The sequence below is a fragment of the Ambystoma mexicanum genome, chromosome 2p (assembly GCF_040938575.1).
Source record: "Ambystoma mexicanum isolate Mex_15411 chromosome 2p, UKY_AmexF1_1, whole genome shotgun sequence".
NCBI classification, from domain to species: Eukaryota; Metazoa; Chordata; class Amphibia; order Caudata; family Ambystomatidae; genus Ambystoma; species Ambystoma mexicanum.
This window is the reverse complement of record NC_090923.1, coordinates 318,408,541-318,436,422: the sequence shown is the minus strand read 5'-3', so window position 1 is coordinate 318,436,422 and position 27,882 is coordinate 318,408,541.

Below are 27,882 nucleotides of genomic sequence, written 5' to 3'. Positions count from 1 at the left end.
TTTTAAAAGCCTTGAAAACACATTTCACTCTTTAAATGTTTTTCGCTTATTATTTATCTCTTAGTAATGTTCAGTCCATCTATGCCAGGATGCAGTTTAGTCTGCTTCATGTTCTTTATAAATACATCAAATAAAGTCAAATCAAATACCATGCATCAATGGTTTGAAACCCTGGTTGGCTCAACTCAGACGTTCTCCCCCCTACCCAACAGGTCAATAAATTGCATACTAGATTGTGGGTAATAGTGGCTATCAGATTTATTTTTATTGTTTTTATTGTGTTATAGTTTGTTCAACTTTACACAACTAAAATCCAGAGGCAATAACATTTATAATTGGCATTAATCTCATAGAATTAAGATCTAGCATCAAACATTTATGATAAAATATGAAAAACTTTCACAATTTCTTTCCATAGCAAAGAAAAATACATGATGCATGCATGGTTATTGCACATCATAAATACCCGCCAGAGAGAGTTCTGAAGATGGAGGACCGGATCCAACCCGCGCTCCCCTCCCACCAGACACACGAACTGGAAGAAGAAGACAGCCACATGTACATACTAATTTGCCTTTATTATTTTATCATTAGCTTGAACGCAGCAAAGCAGAAACTGTAAGAAGCAAGCGATCTTGAGCTAGCTTGGAAATGCTTACACTCAATTAACCTATGGAGGCGCAGGAGCACCTACAGAACCTGACAGAGCAATACATAACTAATCTATGGAGAATATAGAATAACATGAACAATGTAGAAACCAGGCCATGGCTTAGGAAATCACAGAAGGCCACAAGTCTCTCCGAAGAGCTGGTCCGAGCCGAATTCAGCATGACCAGAAGAGCAAATGTGTGGGACAGGGACCGCAGCCTGTTAAACCGTAGTCATATAGTGCCTCCTTGTTATGAATATTGGCATAAGCCCATTCGCGTTACGCAGAAAACCGCATTCGCAAAGTTCTGATTTTGGGTTTAACTCTGCCACCATTTTAAGGCTCATCTGCCATTTTGATTTTGACTCATGTTCTATGTTATAAAATGGTGGACTGTGTTTTCGACTTGCAGTCGAGCCAAACGACCTTTGAGTTTCATTAATGTTTAGGCTGACTGTTTAACTTATGCAAAGAAACCTTGCACTTCAGACGAACTGTCATTTAAGTCTTGTCTGCAGTCACAAGCCTCATCCTCATATAAACACAAATATAATGGAAAGTAAACTCTGGTCGTATGCTTTGGCTGAGCTGCATTGTAGCGACTCTTGGAATAAGGCTTACCGTGTATCTGAGAACCTACAGCCTCATTAAATTTTCATGGACAAGTAAACTTGTTTAATCCTTTGCATAATATTGTAACACCTGTCATGTGAACTAGGCACAAACTCTAGCCCATGAATTATTAACTTGGATAGAGGCTGGACAATATTGCTAAAATGGTATAAATATGGTTTTGTTTAGGTGTCTAGCACTCTCACTCCTCACTGTGTCTGCTGATACACACTGCAAGGTGTTGGGAGCCAGATAACTATCTGTTTTTCTTTGTAAACTGAACAGTAATAAAAGATACTTGTATCTTTTCAGCCCGTGATTGGTGTATTTCATTTGTGGTACTAAGCCTCGATATTTCTTTGGTCTTTCAGATGGTGCCCGAATAGGGACTCTCAAGATTGATGCCACCTCATTGAAGAGATGACATGGCCATCGGACCGGGATCGGATGGTGAGAAAAAAGGGGGCCCCTTTGTATGAGATGTGTCACCTCAACAGTACTGCACGATCCGATCCCTGGATGGTGAGCACGCGGCTCGAGAAGGCATCTTGATGAGGGTCCACATATCGAGGTGGGCAGTTTTGCCGAAATCACCAAACATGAGGGTCCTTTGTCCTTTGTAATCTGATCAGACCTCCTGAGTCCTTTGTAATCAGGTGAGTCATGCCCCGATTCCTAAGTATCCTGATACTTGGTTGCAGTTTTTTCCTCATGAGTACAAACAACTCCAGGTAACACCAGTGATCTGACATGCCTGGGAAATTGTCTACCTGTTTCAGGGGTTTATTCCACAGAGACAGACAATCTTTGGAATTTGGCTGACCGGCGCCAAAGGAGGGGTCGCCGGCATGTACTATGTACTCTAAGTACGGCATTGGTAGTATAGTATTCAACGATATTTGGCACAGACAAACTAGACATGCTTCCGAATTTCAATGGCCAGTTCATGGTAGTTTTGAGATTGCTGTATAGAGTATTGAGAGTGTCGGGGGGAAATTCTGCCGGGGTCGGCCGGGCCGTCCGCAGACCTCCGGGCAGGGAGGCCCCAACTCCTCCCGTATATCCCAGACGAGATTGAGTATGAGACACACACAAGGAGCAAGGTGACTCTGCTGTTTATTTAGACAAAACGGCAGGGATGGGTCAAGGAGCGTACGCGTTCGTCCTGACACACACACAATCGTGGGGCTTTACTGCATTATGACGCGCTACTTGCGTCACTTCAGAAAGTTAACAAAAAACCTATCGCCACTCTTAATTGGTTGCTCGAGTGGTAGGGTTAGTATAGTACACATATAGAGAATGATATTAGTGGACAAGGTGTAGTCAGGTGGTATATCTGGGTTGTCCCTACAATTAGATACATAAGAATTGTTACATGAAGACTCCTGAGGATTGGCTAGTATTACTGACGTCTGAGATAAGAGCCCCATGTTCTGATTGGTGCATCCGTAAGCTTCCCAGCCTGGGACCACCGTTGTTCCCAGCTCTCGGTGTACCTGTGTTTGCAACAATGTTTCAATATGGGTACGTGCAGACAATATGAGGATTTATTCATAGGTGGAAGGCTGACCGCTCCCACTGTAGCAGATGTCCATTGAGCCTTTCAAGTGTATCGGCCTGTGTCTCGTAGTGAGGGACCCAGACGCCTTTTCTCTCCTGGGTTTTGGCATCTCGTCAGGTTCGGCTTGGTCACGTGGGGAGGGACCGTGAAAGAGGCAGAATTCTGCACAATTAATATTGTTTTTTCTACTGCGCGTCTGGTTTAATTTGTCGGCGTGCCTTTATCGTTGAGGCGCGGAGTGCGAGGTTGCAACATCGTGCCTTTGATGATTTGTTCTTGGATGTGGGTTTGCAACATTGCGACCTTGGCTGGTTGCTCCACCGGGTTCTTTCTGCAGGATCAGCAACCTGACTCTTGCTTTGTTAATGTCCACGGGAGCTCTTGTTTGAGGCCTACTCGGGCCTGGTGCTTAAGTAGTCTGTTTGGTGCATAGGTGCTTTTTGGTTATAATGGCATATATTTCCATGACCAGTATCGTGTTTCCATTATACCTCTCATGGTGGTAACGGGTTTCAAGAGAAGCGTGAGCAAGCGTTATAGATGAGTTCATGATGCGTCTTGCGTTTCTGCGTTCTGAAAGCCTATGTAAAAATAATAAAGATGCACGTCCGTGAATATGCCTGTCGCCTACGTCAGAGCACTGAGTATGTTCTTCGTGTAGATTGGTGTGGAAATGTTAAGTGTGTATATTTGTACAGATGTGCTTCCCATTGTCTAGGTCGTCATGGCATCTCTAACGACGTGTGGTTTTTAGTCTAGCTGATCCGAGCCGCAGGTGTCGGCATGGCCAGTGCGGGCTGCTGGGCAGGCAGGTGGACACATCCGTATGTTCCTGTACCAGGGTACCTGGTCGTCTGGTAAATGGACAAACTCTTCTCGCGGCGGGTGTCTGGGCCGTGACCCTCTAGGCCAAGCGCGAGAGGTGAAGGACGGGAGCCTGGTCTTCCATTCTCCCACTTCAGTCCCCCCTCTGGTCGACTTGTCGACCACAAACATATCCTTCTCGTTATCTCCTCTTACCCTCCATATTTTAGTTATCCCTCCGAGATGTCCATAATGGTTTACATGATCTTCAAATGACCAATACATATATTCACATGTTCCTCCAGGAGTACAGTATACCCATCTTCCTATGTAGCTCCTGGGGTTCCTTGGGTTCTCGATCTTCACTGATGGTGGGTCTAGATGATTGGTGATGATTTGGGTGCGCAACTTCTCCCTTTCTTGTATTATCATACCTGTATGCTGGCCGTCATCTGCTGGCATTAAGGGGTGCATTCCCACCATTTCCAGCAACTCGTCAGTCGTGCGTGCCTTCCGGGCCTTCCAAAATCTAATTATGATCAGAGTAGCTCCAGCCAAAATAGCACACCCCACTATTATTTTCAGTCCATCTGACAGCCAAGATGGCATCCATGACCATAATAGTGAAAACCAGCTCTTATCCTTGTCTACACCGTTACTTTCATCCATCATTTTGGAGTGCATCTGGGCCAATTGTGAAACTGCTTCTGTCAGTGTACCATTGTCAGCATCGTTGGCAGGTATGAACGTGCAGCAAGATTGTCCTATCTTTGCACAAACTCCTCCTTCCATTGCTGTGAGAAGGTCCAATACATATCTGTTCTGGAGTGCTACCATCCTTACAGCTCGCAGTTCCTCTTTAATTGCGTTGAACCCATTTACTGTTGAATTGATGGTCATCATTAGTTCCCATCTGGTTATTTGGAGCCATTTTGCGTTTGCGTATGCCTGCAGTCCCGGATGTATTATTGAGGAGAAGAACATTGCTGCTCTGCTGAATAGTCTGTGTTCTGGCGGTATTGATGTTAGTTCCGTTTCCGACCTTCCCCACAGGTAATTTCCTGTCAGTGGCTCTCCTTGTCTTTTTCTCCTATTTAGGACAGTATCATTGCTGTTGGTCCTGTTCTCTTTCTCCTTCTGAAGTGGTGCAGATCTCTTTCTTCTCCTATCCCCTTCATCCATTTTAGGAAATTTCGCCACATCGACATTCTTCTTAGGTACCACTAGTGATGGTACATTGACGTGTACCATTGTGCACACACCATTCCACAGGGGAGGCAGTGTATGATATGCCTTTTCTCCGCAGGCCCAATAATGGTCCATTATTACTGCTGTTCCCGCTCCCCCCTCAGGTAACTCCATCACGCTTGCACAATTGGTGTTATATCCTACGTCCACCTCTCCTTTATGCTGGTAGCATACTTTGGGCGCAGTCAATGGTAGTATAGTTATTGGGTCTTCATCTTCTTCTACCCACGTGAGCATTGGTACATACTTGATCCACGTCGTCCAACATCGATGATTGTGTGTCTCGATAGTTGAGATAGTTTCTTTTGTTACCATGTTGCTGCCAATCACTCCTATCTCCCAGCTGTTGCCCAGATACACCTTTCCTGTTATCGTCAGTAGTGGCCTTTCCCAGCATCCTTGTTTACCCGGAACTTCAGTGGCGTACCAATCACATGGTAGATACTGCAGTGTTACCTTCTTTGTTTCTCCTTTTGCAGGGCCACTTGTTATGTACCTGAATGCTTCAGCATGTAAACTGGTCTTGTGATAACTCAGATAGGTCTTGAGGAAGTTGTTTTCATATGGGTATGAGTCTCGTGTTTTCCATGTCATGTGCACTACTGTTCCTTGAAATCTTCCTTTCGTTTGGAACAGGGCCAAATATATTATGCACTGTGCTGTTTTTTCATCTATTTCTGTGGCAACAAATGTTCGTGAAGCGCTCATGGCGTATGGTATTAATGAGCAAACGTAACAGCTATCCTCGGTTGTCTGCTTACCAATGCGGGTCATGTGCTGGTACCATATGTTGTTTGCGACGTGTGCTGAATCTTGTACATAATTATCAATACCTTTATTGTCTGAGTATGTGCTGCGTTTAACTCTATTTTGCTTGGGTGCAAAATTACTATTACCACCTGACGTAACACCTGTTGCAGCAGGGAACGGGGGTATATTAGGTTTGGGTGCAGCAATAAAATCGATAGCATAGCTGTACTGCCAGACAGAGGCAGCCAAGAACCCGGTGATCATAAAAATCCCTATTATTTTTATTACATATGCTAATCTCACCGGCATTTTGCTCTTACCTTGCTGCAGTCCTGGCAGCGTATTCTTGCGACGTTAAAGTTGCCCGCCTAAAAATTCTCAAAAGTGCTCGTTATTAAATGTTAGTTTTGTTTCCTTTAAGCTCTCCCTATCAAGTAGTCATTCAGTGCCCAGGCGAAGAGCTGCTCCCACGCTACTCTAAGTGATCGGTCTCTTAGGACCGGCAAGTATGGGCGGAGGTGGGGCATGTAATATTCTATGGCCAGGAGGAAGGCTGTGTAGTAGACACGTACCCTTCTCCTTTTTAGGTATGTTGGCCTTTTTATTTCGTATACAAATTGGTGTGACAATTCTTCTGGGTAGTTATCGTCTGGCAGCACCATCTACGCCTGTACACTGAACTTGTTAATTAGCTTTTTCTTAACAATACAATATTACGCAGTTCCTGTATGTGCGAGAGAAAAAAGGAGAACATTCACGTGTTTACATGTGTATTGGTGCAAGCAATGTCCTTCAGTTTTAGTTACAACTGTACTTAGCAGTCAATGGGGGGGGGGTTTGCGCAATGGGGGGGGTTTGCGCTCAGATGGCGGAAGTATTTTTACTCTTTGAGCGTGTGACCATGGGGTGGGCAGTATGGGGATCACCCCCTTCTTCGTCAGTTATCGTCTCCGAGGGAACAATTGGGTCGTTGTCTGTGGTGGAACTTTCTTCCGCTGTCGGGGATGTTGTTGCTGTTCTTCCAATGGACCTGTCGTTGGCGCTGGGGCGGGTCTGCAGTTTGTAGATCTTTACGTCATGTAGGTGGTTCCAGGCACGCTTATCCTTTAGTTTTACTGCTCTTGTTGATACGTCCTCTACCAGATGGGGGCCAATGAACCTCTTCTCGTTCCACTTTCTATTGAAATTGCGAAGTAGCACGTGGTCACCTTTGGCAAGTTTGCACAAGTTCTCCTTTCCCAATTCTGTACTTGCGCCTTTTTCTTGATTGCTGGTAGACCCGCCCCGTGTGCGCTCGAGCTGTTGAGACACAAACACGACACTAGTAATCAAAGAAGACACATATTGATACATTTCATCACCTAACACACTCGCTGAACTTTCGTGGTCGGTGAATGCCCTTGACGTTGGGGTTAGGGGAAGGCGCATTTGACGTCCAGTAACCACTTCGTGAGGGGTGAGGTGGTGGTCGGACCCTGGCCTATTTCTAAGTTCAAATAAAGCTAACGGAAGGCAATACAACCAACTTTTCTTTGTTGTTTGTTGTATTTTTGCAATTGCCTCCTTCAATAAGCCATTCAGGCGTTCACATACGCCATTAGCCTGTGGGTGGTATGCACATGCAAATTTGTGTTTAATGTTCAGCAGGGATGTGATATGTTGGAACATTTCGTTTGCGAAATGTGGGCCGTTGTCTGATCTTAACACCTCGCACACTCCCCACCTGGGGAAGACCTCCCTTACTATGAATTTGGCTGCTCTAAACGCATCAGGGTGTGAACAGGGCCCTGCTTCAATCCACCTAGAAAATGGGCATACTACTACAATCATATACCTATTACCTTGACATATGTTGATCATATCAACATAGTCAATGTGAAGGTGCCGAAAAGGTCCTTCTGGCCGGGGTATGGTACCTCTTATCACTTTTAGAGTATGACCGGCCGTAAACTGTTGACATGTGAGGCAATTGCTGATAAAATTTGACACATGAGAGTTTAACTCAGGACAAAACCAATCTTCTCTAATTCGTGCTGCGATTATTTCCTTGCCTGTATGGGCAGGGTGATGTAATTGGCTCAGGGCGGTATTTAACAGTGCCAACGGTATTACAACTTTCCCCGTGCCACCCTGGCGCCATAGTGCGTCGGTTGGGGACATTGTACATCCTCTTTTTACCCATACTTCTTTTTCGGCCATTGGTGCAGCCGCTTGTAGTTCCATAATCTGTGTGGCTGGGAGATGGGTGTACCCTTCTTTTATTAACATCTCCCTAGCTATTCCCCTCCCTCTCCCTCTCTGTGAGTCTGTGGGGTTCCATATCTCACCAAAGTATGCAGCATATTTCGCATGTGCGTCTGCTGCTGCATTCCCTTTTGAGACGTAGTCTTCTCCATTGGTGTGTGCGGTGCACTTGACTAGGGCTAGTTCTTGGGGGTCGTTTATTACTTCAATTAGTTCAGCCAACAATAGGGCATGTTGTACTGGAGTGCCATCAGCTCTCCTAAACCCTCTTCTTCTCCATTTTGATAACCCTGAGTGGACAGTGGATGTAACATATGCACTGTCGGAATATATGGTTACTCTTTTATTAAAACTTTCCTTTAATGCCAATGTTAGTGCAACCAGTTCCGCGGCTTGAGCAGAGTAGTGCTGTGGTAATTGTACACACTTCATAGCCACACACACCGGCGCCTCCATCATTTTTACTACTGCTGCCCCAGTCCTTCGTATCCCATCTCCTTGATCAATAGTTGATGACCCATCAATAAACAAAAGCTCACCTCCCTCTAGTGCGTTTTCTTCAACTTTTCTAGTACATGAGTACATTTTAGTTATTTGGGTGCAGTCGTGGGCGTAATCTCCCTCTTCAATTACTTCTGCTAGGAACCTTGCAGGGTTAACCGTGCTACATCTAACAATTGCTAGTTCAGCCTTAGACAAAATAATCTCATAACCTGATGCCCTCTGTGTCGTTAGTGTGGACTTAGGTTTGTTCAATATCGCAAATAGTGCATGTTCCACAAACAGTGTAGTTGGGCACCCCATAGTTATTGCTGATGCTTTTTCTACTGCAAAGGCAGCTGCAGCGAGACCTTGTTCACAAGGGAAGTGGCCTAACATCACAGGGTCTAAGTGTCCGCTGTAAAATGCTACTGGTTTATATCCCATGCTCGTTTTTTGTGCCAATACTGCCTTCATCACTGCTGAGTCGCAATGTGAAAATATAAAAAAGCGTCGCTCATAGTCTGGGGATGCCAGTACTGGAGCAGTTGATATCGCGTCTTTCAATTCGTCAAATGCCTCCCTCATTTCCATAGTCCATCCCAACTTTTTCTCCCCTTTATTTGCTTCCTTCAAACCCTCAAGCAGGGGTCCTATGTATGAGCTGTAATCAAATACCCATGCTCTACAGTAGTTGCACAGCCCCAGAAATTGCTGCAGTTCTCTCACAGTCTGTGGCACGGGAGTGCTTGAGATGGCCTGTGCTCTTTGTGGTGCAATCCTTCTTCCATGTTGGGATATCAGTTGGCCAATGTAAAGTACCTGTTCCTGACAGTATTGTATCTTTTCCATGTCTACCTTGTACCCCTTTTCAGCCAATATTGTCAACATCTTTAAGGAGTCCTCTCTACATTTACTTTCGTTTGTACTGCAAATTATTATGTCATCCACATACTGTAACACTGTGCTTTCCACCTCAACGTTACCCAAATCCATCTGTATTACTCTATTGAAAATTGAGGGTGATTCACAATACCCCTGTGGTAATCTGGTATGTTTCCACTTTGTATTTCGGTAAGTGAAGCTTGTCAGATCTTGTGAGTCTGGGTGTAATGGTATTGAGAAAAAAGCATTTTTAAGGTCAATCACTGTAAATCGTGATGCTTCTGCTGGAATGCCACACAATATTGTGGCCGGGTTTGCTGTTACTGGATACTCTGCTTCTACTATGTTGTTTAAGGGTCTGAGGTCCTGTATGAAGCGCCAAGACCCCCCTTTAGCCTTGCGCACCGGGTACACAGCTGTGTTACATGGTGATTCTGAGGGGACCAATATGCCATTGTTTATAAGGGCCGTTATGGTTTCATATATGCCTTCATCTGCCTCTTTTGACAATGGGTACTGTTTCACTCTTGGTAGTATGGCACCTTTTTTCAATTTTATCCTTACACCCCCTATGCTTTTTATGCATCCCACGTCATAAGGGCTAATAGTCCATAATGATTTGGGCACCTTTGACATATCCTCCTTAAAAAATGGGACTGGGGTGCCTGCGGGTGCCTCAAGTGCCATTGCAATTTTCTGTGCTACTTGTTTGTGAGCCACTCTTAGCCATATTTCTACACTCATCATGAACACCATTTCATCTTCTTCCTTTTCTTCTGAGAACAGCTCTTCATCTGACACCTGGGTCAGCCTACATCCTTCTGCTAGTGCTATCACCGCCCTCCATGCTCTCCCTTCTTTATCTTGGGCGTGCACAGCAACATAATCAGCTGTTGCAATAATGCTCTCAATGTCCATTACAAACACCTTCCCTTCCAGTTCATTAACTGGTGTTTCTGGTCGGAACAGATAGGCTGCTGGCCTCCTCCATATTTTCCCTTCTATCCCTGGCATCCATGCAAATGCCATGTCTGTGCCATACTGGAATAGCTCGCCATCTACTGGCTCCGCCCTAATCGCTGTCTGTCCACAGTATGCTTGCAAAATCTGTCGTGCTGCGAGCATGTTAATCCCTGGAGTAGAGCAAATTATGCCATCCTCTGTAAAGGAGATCGTCATATTCAACCTGTTCATTATGTCTCTCCCCAGTATATTTACTGGTGAGGCACTATAATACAAAAGTGGGACTGACAGATCATAATCTCCAATAGATAATGGAACGTTATCAGTAAATGGAACCAACCCCTTAGCCCCAGAAAATCCTTGGGTGTTCATGGCTTCACCTGACATTTTAAATTTACCTTCCCTTATGCAAGACCGGGTTGCCCCGGTGTCAACAAGAAATGATAATTTTTTGTCACCTATCGTTACCTCTATGCGTGGTTCCTCCGCACTATTAGGTGTTACTGACAGGATGGGACACACCAAGGCCGTCTGTGGGCTGGCCTATTGGGGGTACAATGATTGGCCATTCCCTGTGTAAGGGTTGTGTCCCAACACCGTCACCCTACCCAATTGCGTTTGTTGAGTTTGGGGTGGTGGTTGTATTAACGCTACTTGTTGTTGTGGCGGTGGCAGTTGCTGTGTTATTTGTTGTTGTGGCAGTGAATAGGTTTGTGGCTGTTGTGTTGTTTGTTGTTGTGGGTCACTCCCTTTTTGTGACATCTGCTGTTGTTGTATGCCCTGCTGTTCTTGTGAGGTCCTAGGTTGTGCTTGTTCATTCCATGCTGGTGTTCCTGGCCTGACCCTACATGTACGTGACATGTGTCCTAATAGTCCGCAGCTCCAACACACGGGCGGTTCCCTGCTTTGCCATGGGAAGCTCCCTGTGTTGTCCTGGTATACGGGTTGCCCTGTGGGGTAGTAATTTCTAAGTCCCCCAGCCTGTTGTTGGGTATTATATCCGTATCCTCTCCCCCTCATAAACCCTCCTCTCCCTCTGTTATAACTATAATACCCAGTTCCTTGCATGGGGTACCCTCCTCCCATGTTTGGTGCGTGTAATTGCAGAGGCGGCACTTGCTGTATTACACCTTGTGGAGGCGCTATTTGGGCGGGATCTTGTGCAGCCACTACTTGCTTTGGGCCATTGGTGTGGGCGTAGTTATTAGTGCCCCTTCCATTGTATATTTAGTAAGTTTTTTCTGTACTAGTTTGGCCTCTTCTGTTTTCCTATCCTCTTCCTTTTGTTTCATTTTTCCTTGCCATGTCCTGCAGTGATGTACTATAGTCAGTTGTATTTCTGGCCATGGTTTTGCTTCCATCCCCACTACTTTCTTTAGTTGTTTCTGAACCCCTTCTGGGAGCCCTTGTACTAGTATATGATAAAATATGGCTGGTGTTTTGTCCCATTGTTCTCTAGTTTCCATGCGCCACTTCTCTTGAATATCCTGGATATAATCAACAGGGTCCTCATTTTCACCCATCTTACGGGAAGTAATGGCTCCTATGTCTGATGTGTCTGGGTACTGCACTCTCAGTGCCTGCCATAGCGCATGTCTACAGTTTGCAAATGGTGCCCCATCATGCGATGTGTTCGTTATTGTTACCCCATGGAATCCCGCTCTTTTCCAAATGTCATCCGCTCTATCCCCTAATATTGATATTAACAGGCCCTTCACATCTCCTACTGCTAGTTTCTGTCCTGCGGTGTGTTTTTCCATTTCATATATCCACTTACCCGCACCTCCGCTTAGTGATGGGAGCCTACATTTTATATTTTCTTTATCCGTATGTTTCCAAGGTACATACTGTGGTCTAACCCCTCCTCTCTCCAACAGTGGCATTAAATTCTGTCTTGTGTCACCCTTTACGCTCCATAATATTGAGTCTTCGCACCCCTCCTCTTCCCCCGTTTCCTTTACTACTTCAAATTCTTCCTTACTACCTCTGCTCCTACCTCCCTCTTCTTCCTTTCCCCTTTTTTCGTCATTTCCTGTGTTCAATATGGGTATGTCTATTTGTCTGTCTTGCCTGCGACTAGGGAGGTCCCTAAGCCGACATGCATAAGGTGTAAGTTCGTTCATGAAGGGCGCAAGCTTTATTCTGTGCAGTGAGCGTGCGGTGGTTGAACATGTATGGTGTGACGTGGGAGGGCGTGATGGAGATGTTGGTGGCGTGGTTTCATGGGTTTGTGTTTCCCCTATTCTTTTCACTCCCTCCTTACTTCTCTCCAGCTCCTCCCATCTTCTACTCATCCAGGGCGAATCTATGTTTGTTCTAGTGAGGTATAGCTTATCTAAGCTTTCCCTTTCACTCTTTCTTCCATCCTTCTCCACTCCTTCTTCCTCCTCACTGCAAAAGTCATTCATAAATGGCACCCCCCACTCTGCCTTTTTTCCTTTTATTGTTACTGTTTTTAAGTCTATTAAGTCTCTTTCTCCCCTTTCGTTGTTACCAACTGTTCCCCCTAGTACTGATGTTGTTGCTACCTCTCTACTTTTATATACATCTCCCCATCTTTCACTCTCCCTACTCCTCCCTTCTCTTCCCCCTTCACTTCTCTCCTCCATTTCCCTACTATTTTCCTCCCTTTTTCTTTTCAATTCCTCCATTACTTCGTTGCTCATCTGTTCCAATATTCTTTCATCCTCTTTCTTCCTTTCCCATTTCACCCTTTCTCTTTCTACTATACTCTCTATTACCTTCCCCTCTTCATATTTCTTAGCTGTCTCTGATAGTACCCTCCTCCTCCATATTTCCATTTCCTTTTCCTTTTCTTCTTCTTCCTTCTTCTTCTCCCTCAGCACTACTCTTGATACCCTATCTGCTGCTGCTTTTACCCTTTCAGCTTCTCTCTTTTGCTCCTCATTTCGTTCCCTTAATTTTTCCAATTCGTTCTTACCTTCTTTCCTTTTCCTCACTCTCTCTCTTTCCTCCCTCTCAAGTTGTTTGATCAATTCATTCTGCTCATCCCTTAGTTTTGCTAATTTTTCCTCCAAAATCTCTTCCTTCTGCCATAGTAGCTCCTCTCCCCTCATTTCACTCTCTCTGGCACTATCCTCGTCTGTTCTCCTTACCGCCTCCCTTTCTTCTCCAGTTAGTGAGCCTCGTAATTTCAATAATATCTGTGCAGCTACCCACTCATCGTTTCCTATCTCTACAGTCTGCTCTTCTCCAATCCTTTCTTCCCCCATTGGTATCTTCCTATGAGCCACATATGGTGGAGGGCTGTATGCCGGGTTCGAGTATCCTTCAGCCGCCCTGAACTGTCCTTCTATTTCTCCTAATTCTCTTAAAGGGTACAACCCTCCTCCCTCTGTTTTCACTCCCGGTGTTATGGGTGTCTCATTGTTCCGTTCCTTTTTTATGTCGTTTGATTTATCAATCTTTTCTCCTCCCTGTCCTCCGTTCCCCGTATTCTTTGTGCTTTCGCACCCCTTTTCCTCATCCGTTCCTTCTTTCTTAATCTCCTTTTCTTCCGGTGTTTCCCCCATAGTGAACATTCCATTTGGTCCTGGTCAGGACCCCTGGAACATCGTCCATAAGTTAAACACCTCCACATGGTTTGCCAACTTCTTCCCCTTGTATGTATTGTGCAGATGGTTTAGTAGTGAATGTTGGGCATATGGATCGAAACTACCATTAGGCGGCCATGGTGTTAACATTTTGTTGTCCGTCCCCTGGGTCCACTCTATGCTGTACTTAATTAATTTCTCCCTATGTGGTGGCAGTGTGGTGCATATGTGTTGTAATGGGGTAGTGAGGGTGTTCCCCCACCCTCCCGACCCTCTCCCGTATGACATAGTGGCCCTCCCCTTGTTACCCTTCTCTTTACCAGCAGTTTACAATATACAACCTCGTATTGCTTACCTTGCCCCGCAAGTGTGGGGACTTACGACAATCCCTTGACAGATTATGCAATAATAATAAATATTATGTTATATTATATTCCTTCCCCTACGGCCCCCTGCGGCCGAAGCGCACGCAGCCCCCTGCGGCTGCGTACCCCTTACGACGATCTTATACAGTCGTCCTGTTTCTCCGTTCTCCTCCCCCTTTTACACTTGCCGTGGCCGGCGTTCTCTGTGCGCAGCCACGCCCCTTTCCCCTTCTCCTCTTTCAATCCACTCGTTTATCTTTTATCTCCGTATCCGCTCCTTTATCATTTTTCTCTTCCCCACCACTCTCAACCCAAAGCTTCTTGTGCTCGCGATATCTTATTAAATCCCTACTGGTGACGTCACCGATTTCTTCGAGCTACTGGTATATTCTTGTTATGTTCTTTAAGTTCAAAATACACTTGCAATCTACCCCGCTAACCCTACAGCTGTCTTCCTGTCTCTCCTGGAACAAGGTAATCTCATCACTAATATAACCGGACTGCGCACACTGCGTCGCCTCGCGTGTGATACGCCCCTCAACAGGAGGGCTTAACCAGCCAATTATCTTCCGTTTTGGGCAACTATGTAACTAGCTACCGCCCACAGGGAAACGTCATCTACCTATCGAGTTTCTTGCTCGAACAATAGGAAACCTCATCTACTCATTGATCAATAAATGTCAAGTCGTAGGAAACCACACACACCCACCCTCACACGTAGTCGCAATTTAGGCCATCAGTGTCTTACGAGCGGCTGCACGTGATGTTTTCGTGCCCCGCCCCCCTCTTTCGCGTAACGTTAGCCGACTGTTCTCGCACTCGTTTCGCTACCATTCATTCCATTGGCAACACTCAGTTAAACCTTCGCCGCACATCTGTACAATACCTCCCTCCTCCCTTATTTTCTTCCTCCCCCTCCCTCACAATTTCGCATTGCTTGTTGTGCGTGTCATGCTCACCAAGTTCTCTCGATGCAGGGCCGCTCGACTGCGTGCACCCCTCCAAGCGGCTCGCCACCTCCCCTCGTCTGGACCACGTCTGGACACTCGCCGACCGCGGGCGGGATACTTCTCAACCGGCTCCCGAGGGCCAATATCCGGATTGCGCTGTCCGGTCTTCTCGCAGCTCCGCGATGGTCCTGTAGTCCTCAGAAGGGGGCAACGGCAGAGGGGGCCGCGCCGCCGGGCCTCCTCGCAACGGGAGTGCCTGGAAAAACTAAAAATAAAAGTTGATCTTAAACAGATCTCAGCAGTGCCTCCAACTTGTCGGGGGGAAATTCTGCCGGGGTCGGCCGGGCCGTCCGCAGACCTCCGGGCAGGGAGGCCCCAACTCCTCCCGTATATCCCAGACGAGATTGAGTATGAGACACACACAAGGAGCAAGGTGACTCTGCTGTTTATTTAGACAAAACGGCAGGGATGGGTCAAGGAGCGTACGCGTTCGTCCTGACACACACACAATCGTGGGGCTCGCAGGCCCTTTTTACTGCATTATGACGCGCTACTTGCGTCACTTCAGAAAGTTAACAAAAAACCTATCGCCACTCTTAATTGGTTGCTCGAGTGGTAGGGTTAGTATAGTACACATATAGAGAATGATATTAGTGGACAAGGTGTAGTCAGGTGGTATATCTGGGTTGTCCCTACAATTAGATACATAAGAATTGTTACATGAAGACTCCTGAGGATTGGCTAGTATTACTGACGTCTGAGATAAGAGCCCCATGTTCTGATTGGTGCATCCGTAAGCTTCCCAGCCTGGGACCACCGTTGTTCCCAGCTCTCGGTGTACCTGTGTTTGCAACAATGTTTCAATATGGGTACGTGCAGACAATATGAGGATTTATTCATAGGTGGAAGGCTGACCGCTCCCACTGTAGCAGATGTCCATTGAGCCTTTCAAGTGTATCGGCCTGTGTCTCGTAGTGAGGGACCCAGACGCCTTTTCTCTCCTGGGTTTTGGCATCTCGTCAGGTTCGGCTTGGTCACGTGGGGAGGGACCGTGAAAGAGGCAGAATTCTGCACAATTAATATTGTTTTTTCTACTGCGCGTCTGGTTTAATTTGTCGGCGTGCCTTTATCGTTGAGGCGCGGAGTGCGAGGTTGCAACATCGTGCCTTTGATGATTTGTTCTTGGATGTGGGTTTGCAACATTGCGACCTTGGCTGGTTGCTCCACCGGGTTCTTTCTGCAGGATCAGCAACCTGACTCTTGCTTTGTTAATGTCCACGGGAGCTCTTGTTTGAGGCCTACTCGGGCCTGGTGCTTAAGTAGTCTGTTTGGTGCATAGGTGCTTTTTGGTTATAATGGCATATATTTCCATGACCAGTATCGTGTTTCCATTATACCTCTCATGGTGGTAACGGGTTTCAAGAGAAGCGTGAGCAAGCGTTATAGATGAGTTCATGATGCGTCTTGCGTTTCTGCGTTCTGAAAGCCTATGTAAAAATAATAAAGATGCACGTCCGTGAATATGCCTGTCGCCTACGTCAGAGCACTGAGTATGTTCTTCGTGTAGATTGGTATGGAAATGTTAAGTGTGTATATTTGTACAGATGTGCTTCCCGTTGTCTAGGTCGTCATGGCATCTCTAACGACGTGTGGTTTTTAGTCTAGCTGATCCGAGCCGCAGGTGTCGGCATGGCCAGTGCGGGCTGCTGGGCAGGCAGGTGGACACATCCGTATGTTCCTGTACCAGGGTACCTGGTCGTCTGGTAAATGGACAAACTCTTCTCGCGGCGGGTGTCTGGGCCGTGACCCTCTAGGCCAAGCGCGAGAGGTGAAGGACGGGAGCCTGGTCTTCCATTCTCCCACTTCAAGAGTCTACATTGTTAAATTCAAAAGCTTGGCCTGCAGCATTTGATGTAATTCAGAATTGTAGAAAAGAAGCTATGCAGCAACTTAAGAGTAAAGAGAAGCATGCACGTCATCATATGTCTAATTCAGAAAAGGCATTATTGTATGATCAACAGAAACAGTCAGAGTCTGTTAGAAACATGGATAGGGCTTTCCAACTGGTGCACAGAAAATATATCCGTCTAAAGATATTGATGTCTCAGATTAACTAATTGATAAACTTTTAAATGAACGTGGGACTGGTGCCACTGCACCGCCTCCTTATGGACCTCTTCCTACTGTTTTACCTCTTCCCGCTGGTGCACCTCTTCCTGTAGCTGTCCCTGTTCTTTCCGTTGTTCCTCCACCGCCAGCTGTTGCTCTTCTTCCTACTGTTGCTTCTCCTTCTGTATCTCCACCTTTACCGACTATTACTGTTCCTGTGATTCCGTCTTTGTTGCCAGCGGTAGTGTCTCCACTACCTGTTGCACAGAAATTGTCTGCTCTCTCTTTCCCAAGCGGTTCTGCTCTGCTTGTAGAAAATGAAGGAACGAGTGCTGAATCAAAAGTAGTGACTTGTAGTACAGTTTCCAAAGATAAGAAGAGAGAATTGTATGCATGGACTAAGAAATTTATAGAGAAACGTGAAAAATCAGCTGTCTTAGCTACACTTCTTGATCTAGAAAGTATTCCCGAACAGAATGTTTTTATTGAGGAGATGGGAATACACTTGGCTGTGATGTGGAATAATCATTCGTCTGATGATGGTATCAGTAGAGTGAATATACTAGCAAAAACTTGACATTGCACGAAATGCCTGACAATAGTGTATGTGGAGATCGTCCAAGAGATCATAATTGATGATTGTTTGCACGTTTGTATGTTGATTGTTATTTGAATATTTGTTGTCATTTTAAAGGTTTGTAAAAACCAATTAAAAAAAAAAGATATGGAATAATTTGACGGACATGGATGTCCCACAAGGGTTAAGGGATTTGAATGTCTTGGCTTATTCAAGGAACACTGTGGAGAAAGTAAATGAGCATGTTGAGAGGGTTTTTGAGTTTAAAAAGGAGTTAGATTGGTTACAGAATGATAAAGCAGATGGTGATAGATTGGAGCGCTTTGTATGTGCAGAAACGGTTCCTTTCTCCTTGTAAATCAACAAGTGAAGAGACATGAATTTGCACAGGGGATGTGCTTAGATGGATTTTGGATGTGTCGATATCTCCCATAGAATTATATGATACGTTTAGTCAGTATACTCCAGAAATGCAGAAGAAAGTGTTACAGGTAATGGTAGAATACCTGCAAGATGAGTGTATATAAGAAAAAGATTTGTTGTCCCGCAGATTTGATCATTATTTATAAGAGAGCATTTGCATCCGATACTGCTTCGACTACTTTAGCGCTCGATCTAGCCCTATTGCTTAGCAAACGTTCGGAGTTGCCTACTTCTCAGTTACCTAAGAGGGGTTCCACTGACATTTGTTCCTTAAGTTGAGATTCCAGCTAATGTTGCAACAGGCGCAACAGCCACTACTATTGAAGCTCACTATGTATCACAATTTGTGAATGTCCCATTCACCAGACAGGAAGTGAACACTATTAGGCAGTCGATTCCAGACATTAGGAAAAATCCAACAGAGTTTTTATAAAGAAATAGAATCGGTCTTGCATTTGTCAGTTTTCACCCTGGGTGATATAGACTTGTTGTTCCCTGTGATCATACCTGCTGATTTATGGAAACAGATTAGGACTGTAGATGATCAAGCACTATTGGGTGACACGTGGGTTAACTTGGTGCGGTTAGCCGGAGAAAGGAAAGCCGGTGAGAGACCACCTCAGGTGATACTGACATTGCTAGACAGAACAGTAACAAAATTAAAGACTCTGGTACCCGAGAGAAGGATAGTCTGGGACAAACTTATTGCTTGTACCCAAGGGAAATCTGAAGGTGCTACCGAATTCTTTAATCTGTTTGAACAGGTATTTTCAGATTTTAGTGGACAGGATTTAAGCACAGAGTCAGGGAAAAGGTTGTTTGTGGATACATTTGTGCGCAGTTTGTTGCCTGATATCCAATCACAAATCATGACTTCCGAAAGTGCTTGGCAAGCTAAATCACAGTCCGAAGTATTGCATATGACTCAGTATTATGAAAATAGCGTCAATAATGAAAAAGAGAGGATTGAAAAGAAAAAGGAGACCTGAAAACTAAAGTATTGTTGCAACAGATAGTTAGAGGATCCAGAGGAGGGAGTTTGGAGGCTAGTTTTCTCCACAAAGTAATACACAGTTGGGTCCTGTACACATGAACCAATGTGCTTATTGCAGACAAGAGGGTCATTGGCAAGCCCAATGCCTGATCCTTCAGCAGAGATCGAATAACCCATATGGTATCATGGGTAGACAATCCAGAGGCCGCCCTGGGCTAGGAGGTCCTGGTAAAAGCCAGTTCGCTCAAAATCCACAGTCATTCTCACAAGATATTCAGCAACCTAGTATAGGTAGTAGAAATATTTTTGATAATCCTTCAACTGCCCATCTTTCTGAGGATCTTTTCTTTGATGATATATTGTTTCGTTAGGACAGCCCAAAACAGGGTCTGGAACCAGTGCCGATTCCTGTCAATCAGAAAGGGCCCTACATTGAGATGAAAGTGGGGAATAGGAAGCATCTTTTTTTGATAGATACAGGAGCACAGAAGTGTTCCATTGATCATTCACGGGTTCCAGATATTCCACTATCAGGGCAGAATAACATTTTTGTAGGGTTTTCTGGCATGCCAGTGGTTAGTTCGGGTTCTCAGTCGGCACCGATTTCACTGGGTCGTTTGCGGATCACTGCCCATTTCTTCTGACAATGAATTGTGGTGAGAATTTGTTGGGGTTGAATCTGTTGAAGGAATTAAATGTGGTAATTCATTGTTCTTCGTATGGAGTACATTAACAATCTTCTGCCTCACAATTTTTGACTAGACCTTTACCGTCTGAATTTAGTAAAGTTCTGGCATGTTTATGGGTGGTTGACGACAATGGTGTCAGTATTTTGCAAATTGAACCTGTTAAAATTATTTTGAAGCCAGGAGCTAAGTTGCCACGTATTCCACAATATAAGATTTCAGTTGATGGTGAGCAAGCTCTAAAAAGCATAGTTTGATTTTGTTTATCGTGAAGTGATTGAGGAAATTGCAGGAACTTTGTGCAATAGCCCGATTGTACTGGTGTATTAGAAAGGGGATAATGCGATTCCTTTCCGTTTTATTATTGATTTGCATGCTATCAATAAGATTGTTGCTCCACAATTCCCAATTGTGCCTGATGTAACTACGATATTAACAATGATTCCAGCTTCTGCTACTCATTTCAGTGTGGTGGATCTTAATAATGCCTTTTTTAGTATTCCTGTACACGTGGATAGTAGATATTTGTTCGCGTTCAGCCAAGGGCGACGCTCCTTTATATTCACCTGTGTGCCACAAGGGTACACTGAGAGTCCAAGCATTTACAGTAGAGCTTTGAAAGAGCAGCTCAATACACTTGAGTTGCCTCTCACTTGTACCTTGTTGCAGTACATTGACGATCTGATTTTAGCTGCAGACTCAGAAGTTGCTTGCAAAGAGGGTACCGTGTTGTTGCTTATTCATCTAGCAGAGCATGGGCATAAGGCTTCATTGAAAAAGTTTTCGGTATTGTCGACAGGAGGTCGCCTATCTAAGCTATCTCCAGTCAAAGGAGGAAAGAAGACTGACACCTGAACGGATAAAAAGCACCTCTAGCATGTCTGTCCCAAATACACAGAAAGAGGTCAGAGCCTTGATAGGAATGGATTCTTACTATAGACAGTGGATCCCTAATTTTTCACTAGTGATAAAAACCAATGTTGTCATTGACAAAGAAGGGCATTTCTGTGCCATTACTGTGGAACTTGGAACGCCAGAAAGCTTTTGATCTGCTCAAAGCTGCACTGTGTTCAGCACCAGTTTTGGGCACACCAAATTATGACGAGGCCTTTGTGTTATATGTGCATGAATGTGATGGATGTGCTTTGGCTGTGTTAACGCAGGAACATGGGGGGAAGAATAGACCGTGCGGTTATTTTTCTTCCACACTTGATCCTGTTGCATGCACTTTGCCGAAATGTTTGAGAGCTGTCACTGCTGCTGCTGCGTCCATAAAACAATCTGAGGGTATGGTTTTAGGTCACTCTTTAACCGTGATGGTACCCCATTCCGTAGACATTTTATGAAACAGAACGTAAACTTCCGCATGATTAACAAGATACAAACTGATTTTATTTTCTCTGCATTTCCAAATGAAGAGGTGTTGCGTATTGAATCCGGCTGAATTATTGCCTCTTCTAGAAGACATTGCTTCCAGTGGCAACATGTCACATGACTGCCTCTATACTACAGAGCAAGAAACCAAAGGCAGAATTGACTTAAATGATACACCATTGAAAGAACCACAAGGGGACCTGTTTTGCGACGGCTCCTACTTCAAACTTCCAGATGGTACATCCACTGCTGCATATGCCATCTCTACATTAAGCACGATTGTGGAAACCAAGAGAATTTCGCATAACTCTGTGCAGGCCGCAGAGATTATCGCATTGACTCGAGCTTGTTAACTTTCCGAAGGGCTTAGAGTAAATATATTTACAGATAGCCAGTATGCCTTTGGGGTGGTTCACAACTTTGGTAGACTATGGGCAGAACAGGGTTTCTTGACCTCAAACAGAACTAAAATCCAACATGGTACCTTGATAGTTCAGCTACTCTCAGCACTTGCGCTTCCTACTCAACTAGCAATCATGAAGTGCGCTGCACACCAGAAAGTAACAGACAATGTAGGGAGGGGAAACTCTTTTGCTGACAGGATAGCTAAACAGACTGCCACTGATTTATATTCAGAAATGTAACAAAAGAAGCTATGAATACCTGTACAATAGACGAAGGAACTGATTGGATAAAACGTATTCAAGCTGATGCCACTCCTGAAGAACTTAACCACTGGGCTGAGGGTTTAGCAAGTTTGGATGAGGAAGGTTGTTGGGTAGACAATGTAAGCAAAAGATGGATGCTACCCGATGCTTATGTCACCGCTATGGTTACGATGGCTCATGATCCTACCCATATATGTGTTAGAAAAATCTGTAAATTACTAGAACCTGTTTGGGTAAATGTAAATATCTCAAAGACTGCTGAGCGTTTCATCCAAAACTGTATGGTATGCTTACAGCATAATGTGGGGAAGGGTACAGCGACACTGAGGGGTAGTTTTGGTCCCCCCCTCTGTGCCCTTTGAGGAAATAAATTTCTACTTCATCGAAATGGAGCGCTGCTACAACTATAAGTACGTTCTGGTAGTCATTTGTGCCTTTAGAAAGTGGGTTGAAGCCTTTCCTGTGATAGATGCCACAGCAATGACAACAGCGAAAAGCATGCTTAAGGAATATTTTCCTAGGTTTGGTTTGCCGAGGGTCATCTGGTCGGACAATGGTTCCCATTTTATTGCTGCTGTTATCCTGCAAGTATGCGCGGGATTGCAGATCGATAAACAGTTCCATTCAGCCAGACACGCTCAGAGTGCCGGACTTGTAGAACGCCATAATGATATCCTAAAGAACAAGCTAACTAATGTCTGTGCTAGCAGTAACTTGAAATGGCCAGATGCCTTACTGGTAGTTTTATTGTCCATGCGGACGACCCCACAGACTAGAACTGGACTCTCTCCCTACAAGATTGTGACGGGGAGGCCAGCTAATATTTGGAATCTACCTAAACCCAAAAGACTGAAAGACGTGGAGCATTTTCTCCTTTCTGAATACTGTGACCAATTAACTCAAAACTTGTATTTGATTTATCAACAGGTGCGAGAAGCCCTCCCGGTTAAATATGAGGGGCCAGGTCATCGACTTTGACCTGGGGACTGGGTGTTCACAAAACCTTTCAAAAGAGCATCCTGTATCGCACTGCGTTGGAGAGGACCGTTTCAGGTCCTGTTGGCCACACAGACCGATGTACGAGTAGCAGGAAAGCGACACTGGATACACGCGACTCACGTCACAAAATACCTTTTCTTCTGCCACTCAACGAAGAAGAAGAGAAGGAAACGGTTTGTTCTGCTCCGCATGATAAGCCTGTTTTGTTTTGAACAACACCAAGGGTGTCTCAGATATTCTTCCTGAGCCCGTGGGGACTGGGAGACTGCTGCTTTGTCTTTGAATTCTTCCTCAGATCTTTCTGCACCCTTGAACAATCTTGCTTCTGTTTCACCACTTCTATCAGGAAGCATCAACACTCTGTACGCAGATCACACCGTACCTGGAGTTTTGAGGTATGATCTGCGTCCATGGCACTAGACTTACAGCACAGCATGGCTGCGCCCACAAGAAACCACTGTTTAACTAGTCCCTTGCCACTCTCTCACTAAAACATAAGTAAGTGGCCGGGACCGGCAAAGTTACCTTCAAGCAAGATAACCCACGTGGTCAGAAGATCACCAAAGGATGAACTGAAAGAGTCTGATAGAGAAACTTTTTGAACGGATTTTGAGGAACAATGCCCTTCTCTAATTCTACTCGTACAGAGAAAGCTATCAGTCTTGTGGCTAACAAAGACATTGAGCATCAAAAATCATGGTCCTTGAGGACTTAGTGTTTTCTTGTGATAATGTTAACTGGTCTAACAGTTGTACTTGAGCTTTAGTTTTGGTATATTGAGGGGGTGCGTCCACTTGAGACGTTGTTACCAACCAAAATTGTTCCTACTATGTCTTCAATGTTCATGCATCTGCACACTCTACCGTCTAGGGATTCCCAACACAGACAGAGTTACCACAATAACACCCTTCTATTAATTATGAATGCGACCCAGACAATTCTAAACAGAACGAATTGCTGGATATGTTCGCATTTGCCACAGCACGGGGAAAAAGGGTTGGGCTGGTATATTCATCCTCTTCCTTTGACTACTGCATGCTACGCCTCTCTAAGGGCACTATTCTTTGGTCATTGGAATGATAGCATCTCTGGGAATTTCGATGGGACTAATTTGAGTGAATTGGAAAGACAAGTCCTGATGCCTCTGGGATGTTCCCCTTTTGCGAATAGGAGCAAACTCAATGTTGCTCCTATTAGGCCTACCGATAGACTTTCTAGACCTTTCCAATCATTGATTTCTTTCAAGATGGCTCCCGTAGGCAACCGGGATGCCATGCCTCCTTCTTACACTATCAATCATAGCCCCAACTTTGTTTCCTTCTGCATACAAAGGGATGGCTCTCAGTCAATGGGTACTTTTGAGGGTTGCACCAATATTGCGAATCTAACCAGTGAGGACAGACCTTTGTATGTAGGTGATCCCGTTTATTGTGTCTGTGGTGATGAAGCTTATACTTGGCTACCTAGAGATTGGCAAGGTATTTGTTATTTGGGTATCTTGCTACCACGGGTAGCTCCTTCTCAGTTCATGGGTGATGTAGCGAAATCCTTTGTGCCATTTTGGGGACAGATCATGAACTCTGAGGATATTAGCAGACTGACAAGAGTATTGGAGAGAACCATCAACAGAACCACCGATATACTATATAATATGATGTTGGAACAGAAAGAAATTAGATTAGTGGCTTTGCAGAACAGGTGTTAGACGTCATCCTAGCTGAGCGTGGTGGAGTATGTAAATTGGTGGGACCTGCTTGTTGTGTTTTTTGTGCCTGACTCCTCCCCTACCATATTCAAGGCAATACAAAATCTGCACATCCTAAGTACGGAAGTACATGTTCCAGAGGGAAGTTGGGATCTTAGTGCTTGGTTCTGGGACTTTTTTCAGTCTTGGGGATGGAAGCTCTTTTCAGTCTTAGTGAAAATCCTTGGTATTTTATTGTTCTGTTGTTGTTGCATACAATGTTTCCCTGACATATGTTTGATGTTATGGGGATGTTGTGCACAAACTGTAGATACTTTAGGACTAAAAATACATGCACCCAAGAAAATGGCACATTTTTCTGTAAATGAAGGATATCACTATCAAGGACCTACTGGCGATTGATATTTCTTAAGAATGTGATTCAGTATGTACGGACATTGAGACATGGGGTTTTGAGTAAAGCGAATGGCTGAGTAAAGCTATTGGCTTAGGCCAAAAGGAGGGTTTGTTAAACCATAATCATATAGGCCTCCTTATTATGAATATTGGCCTAAGCCCATTCGTGTTACACAGAAAACCGCGTTCGCAAAGTTCCGATTTTGGATTTAACTTCGTAGCCATTTTGAGGCTCATCCACCATTTTGATTTTGACTCATGTTCCATGTTCTAAAATGGTGAACTGTGTTTTCGACTTGCAGTCGAGCCGAACAACCTTTGAGTTTTGTTAATGTTTAGGCTGACCGAGAGCAGACTATTTAACTTATGCAAAGAAACCTTGCGCTTCAGACGAACTGTCATTTAAGTGTTGTCTGCACTCACAAGCCTCATTCTCATATAAACACCAAGACAATGGAAAGTAAACTCTGGTCGTATGCTTTGGCTGAGCTGCATTGTAGGGATTCTTGGAATAAGGCTTACCCTGGATCTTAGAACCTACAGCCTCATTGTATTTTCATGGACATGTAAACTTGTTTAATCCTTTGTATAATATTGGAACATCTGTCATGTGAACTAGACACAAACTCTATCCAGTGAATTAGTAACTTGGAGAGAGGCTGGACAATATTGCTAAAATGGTATATACATGTCTGTGTTTAGATGTCCAGCACTCTCACTCCTCACTGTGTCTGCTGGTACACACTGAGAGGTGTTGGGAGCCAGATAGCTATCTGTTTTGCTTTGTAAACTGTACAGTAATAAAAGATACTTGTATCTTTTCAGCCCGTGATTGGCGTATTTAATTTGTGGTACTAAGCCTCGATATTTCTTTGGTCTTTCAAGCCAAGGCCACAAGATACAAGTGAAATTCCATTCCCTGAACCACAGTTACACCGGCTGCAGTAAAGAACAAATAATTCTTCATAATTCAGCCTAATTCAGAGGGCCAGACGCCCAAAACACAGTCCCAGAGCATGTGACCTGCCCAAGCCGATGAAGGACCGAAACTAGCAGCTGGGAAAGAGGAGAGATCACACACATCTAGACAGGAGCTGCAAAAAAGTTGTTACAGCAAGGGACAATGGGTAGCAGGATATGAACAGGCGCTCGCTTAGTCTTGATGGTGCACACACAATACAATGCAGACACATAGTTATACTTATTACCTTACACCTCGAGCACTGAACAATTTTCGATCCAAAGCCTGGGGACACCAGCTCTAGCCAATCACAGAACAGGACCCTTGGGGTGGGTAGAAACGGGCAACAACCAATGGTCAGACCCTCACACCGCAACATTGTTTAGTGGCAAAAATTTTGGGACGGACCAGGCCTGACACCTGACATAGGAGAGCCAGTTAACTAACAGATATAGGGGACACTATAAGAAAACTACCACTCAACACCCAATTCCAGTCGACGTTAGGTTTTCTGGAGAGAGGCCCAAGTGGTGACGTCCCTATGACGTCGAATGGTGACAAAACCAGCCTGCGAGCCGGAGCTCGTTGAGATGTTCAGGAGCTTATCCTTGTACTGATCCCTGTTGGTTTTGGATGTAATAAATCGCAGTTTGAACTTGCTGTCCATCTGGGTCTGTGTTCCTTTTGGGGAAGGTGTTGAGGCCTTCACTGAGTTCACAAACTCCTAGTAGCCCTGGGCCTACCTTGGAGTTTGTCCTCAACAGTTCTCAGAGAGGATACCCATCAGGCCGGTGGAGTGTATTGCACCCTGCCTTAATTTAAGTAAAGAAGTACATGCACATAGCAGGTGTCTTGCAGTTTCCAAACACCCTTCCCTGCAAAGACGGCAGTTCTGGGGGCCTTCAGGTGATTGGCGCCAGGCGCTTTCCAATTCTCTAGTTGCCACCATATTGAATTTAATTCTTAGATAATCCCAGATTACGTAATTGCCCAAGAATTGGTCAATGTATGTAGGCCGGGTCTGGTTGAGTAAAATATGAGACACATATTCTAAAGCAATGTTTTTTGTGCTCAGGTTAACCAATGCTTGTTGTGGTCATATGTAGCCAAAATCTCTTTCATTACCTTCTTATGTGTCAGTAGGTTTTTTTTTATCAGGTTTGCCGGTGCCAAGAGCAGCTAGTTGTTAGCCAGGGAGCACAGTTTGCCCACATTACTGGTAGCCATCAGGGTTGTTCTGGGCCAATAGGCTTCAAGTATTCATCATGAGAGAGTTGCAGGTGGAGCATTGGCCAATTTCCAAAAAGTGGTTAGGCAGCCTAAAATGATTCGACTTTGAATAGCGATTACCTTAAATTCCAACAAAATCATCTCTATTGGAGTGTGTTGGGGCAGAAGTAGCAGGGCTCTTAACAAACATCTCTCTAGTTTAGCCTACTGATCCAGGCTGGAGAGTGACCAAACATCTGCTCTGTAGAGTAGTAGGGACTGTACTTTAGTCTGGTAGAGGTTAAAGATGCACCCCAGTTATTTATTTTGATGTATTGTAGTGGTGCTTATATAGCGTGTTTATCCAAAGCGATTTACAGTAATGAGAATCACAGTGCATTTAAATTGAGTTTCAGGAAAGAAAGATTGTAGTACATTATTTTTCAGAGGTTTTTTTAAACTGAGCAAGAGAATAAATGGTATGAATGTTGCGAGGTAAAGAATTCCAGAGCTTGGGAGCAAAATGTTGAAAAGAACGAAAATGAGAAGAGGCACAAGGAGGACAAGGTACATAAAGCAGAAAGTGTAATGAAGAGCGAATATTTCTAGACGTATGATAGAGGGAGATTAGAGAACAGAGAGAAAAAGCGACCAACGCATGAATGCATTTAAACACTAAATAAAGACCCTGATATTCTAAATGTGGCTGA